The sequence below is a fragment of the Micropterus dolomieu genome, unplaced genomic scaffold (genome assembly GCF_021292245.1).
Source record: "Micropterus dolomieu isolate WLL.071019.BEF.003 ecotype Adirondacks unplaced genomic scaffold, ASM2129224v1 contig_14723, whole genome shotgun sequence".
NCBI classification, from domain to species: domain Eukaryota; kingdom Metazoa; phylum Chordata; class Actinopteri; order Centrarchiformes; family Centrarchidae; genus Micropterus; species Micropterus dolomieu.
The window spans coordinates 577-3,131 of record NW_025743709.1 but is presented as its reverse complement, the minus strand read 5'-3'; the positions used below and the strand labels follow the sequence as shown (position 1 = coordinate 3,131).

The following is a 2,555-nucleotide window of genomic DNA, read 5'->3' as shown; positions in this document are numbered from 1 at the left end:
AATCACCTTTAAGGCCTGCAGTCTTAACGTAGCCTAATAAAACAAGCTGGAGGAAGATGAGACTGTCTTGTTCAAATGGTGAAGAGCACCAGCTTCAGACTTTAAAGGATAGGTTCTGTTTTGTTTGTTCATCTTCAAATAAAACTGACCTGCCATATGCACGCTGAAAGAGTTATCTGTGTAAAAGTACATTCTAACTTTCAGCTGAAGCTATTATGAGAATTCAGAAGTCTGAGTTATAAAAATCAAGTGAGAACATTTTTCTAAAAACACATGAACTTTGGAAGGAAAACCTTCAGTTTGTGTAACTCAGACTAATGAAGCTTCATTCTAGCTTTGCCTGTACCTAAAACATTTGTTCACGCGACAAAGACTGAAGATTTTATGTCCCATTTTGTTTACACTGCAGTCAAGGTAGGAGGGGAAAAACTTCAGAGCCATGAACAAAACAATCATTTTATTGATCAAATGGCATGTGAGTCTGGAGCTATTCTTTATGGCAGCTGAATATACCGCATTCAGGATGTACCCTTTCACGCCATTTAAGCACAGTTACTTGACTGTGTTGATCTGCATTTTGGTTCTTCATCACACTTGATACATGAGCGAGTCAGTTATCCAGTTGTTACAACATCTCCACATACACGGCAGGTTAAAGGACACTAAATAACTAAATTATGGTTTGAATTAGAGTGATTTTAATTATGCAGAGAAAGTAACTAAATTGTCTTTAGTTTATAGTGAATGAGTTGGTGTTGTTGAGGTGTTTCTTATGTTGTTTCTCAACAGTCACTTTGGAAAAAGACCAGCTGCAGTCCAGATACGACAAACTGTACAAGAACTACAGCGAGCTGCAGGGACAACTTTTAGGTGAGAAAGGTTTAAAAACAAATAAGCAAATACTGTAATACATAGGATCGAACTTCACACTGGTTATCAAGCATAAATGTTTTCATATGGTCTTACTCTTTTATCTATTATGGTTTTCTAAAGATATGGCGGTGAACATCAGTCAGTTACAGAGCAGTTACGAGACACTGAGTGAAAATCAGGATGAAGTAAAGCGGCTGAAGGACAAAATTAGATGTGATGAACGATGAACACCAACATCACACCATTACTTATAATTATAGTTCTTTTATCCTGTTGAACTGTTTTTCTATGTGTTTATTTCTGTTCAAATCAGATACAAAACCTGAGTGTATTTATAGAGTAAACAACAAGTGGCAGGAAAGATATTTACTAAATAATGAAACCACAAGTTTTATCAGTTTGACAGTGAATGAGATGAAATCCATCTTTTAACACTCATTTGAAATATTTTGAAATTGTCTGACTCTTTTATCTCTTGTTGTTTTTTCTCATGACACAGCAGCCAACATCAGTCAGTTACAGAGCAGTTACGAGACACTGAGGAAAAATCACAGCCAGTTACAGGATGAAGTAAAGCAGCTGAAGGACAAACCTGATGGTGAGAAAAGTTTAAAAACTAATAGTGAACACCAGCATCACACCAGTTCACTTGATATAACTTGACTTTGCCATTGATTTTAAATTATAATTCTTTATGCTGTTGAACTGTTTTCTCTGTTTATTTCTGTTAGAAATGAGACAAAACCTGAGTGTATTTATAGAGTAAACAACAAGTGGCAGGAAAGATATTTACTAAATAATGAAACTACAAGTTTTATCAGTTTGAAAGTGAATGAGATGAAATCCATCTTTTAACACTCATTTGACATGAAGAGAAGTGGTGTCCTGAAGGATGGAAGAGATTTGGATGCAGCTGTTACTTTAAATCCAACGAGAAGAAAACTTGGTATAACAGCCGAAGTGACTGTCAAAGGAAAGGAGCACATCTGGTGATCATAAACAACAAAGAGGAACAGGTGAGTGTGTTTGTTACTGAGTGTGGGATCTTAGATGTAGCTGCCAGTGATCTGTTACTTCTGTTTTTGACCTGCAGCCAGTCGGCTTCCTATGACGATGCATTAGGGCCATTGTAGGTGGAAATAAAAAACATTACAGAGCGAAGACAAAAAACACTTGAATATTCTCTGAGACTAAGGTTATAAATTTGAAAGAGAAAACTTGAAAAAAAATGTTTCAGTAGAGTTTTGCATTATAACCATCTAAAAACTGAGGAGCAAACTGGCTCTGTTTGGGTCTGTGAGCTTTATCGGAGGTGCTGAAGTTCACATTTGTGGTGAGATTTCTGCCTGAAAGTGTTTTCAGGTAGTTTTAGTTTCCACCTCCTTGTCTCATCCTAACATACAGTCCCAAACGTGCTTCTGTGTCTGTCAGACGGTCTGAAGGGGAAACTACCACAGCAGCAGAGCAATAACGCAGGCTAATCCCCCACACAGAAAAGGAAACATCCACCTGTCATCTTGCCACTCAGTTTTCCTCGTTGTGATTCACTGTAAACATGTTGTAGAAGGAATGTAGAAGCAGATCTGTGTGAAAACTGTGTTACAAAACATCCACCAATATATTCAATATAGACACCTAAAGTTAGGTTAAATAAAAGTGACAATCCACCAAAATGCTGAAAG

At 36.9% G+C, this 2,555-nt stretch overlaps 1 long non-coding RNA gene across 1 annotated transcript; it reads left to right on the top strand.

Moving 5' to 3' along the window:
- The first annotated feature begins 713 nt into the window (after nucleotides 1-713).
- Nucleotides 714-1,883, top strand: LOC123966994. Its single transcript, XR_006824151.1, has 3 exons — nucleotides 714-870; nucleotides 1,373-1,471; nucleotides 1,747-1,883. It is a non-coding gene; the product is annotated as an uncharacterized LOC123966994 (long non-coding RNA).
- Nucleotides 1,884-2,555: the final 672 nt, after the last annotated feature.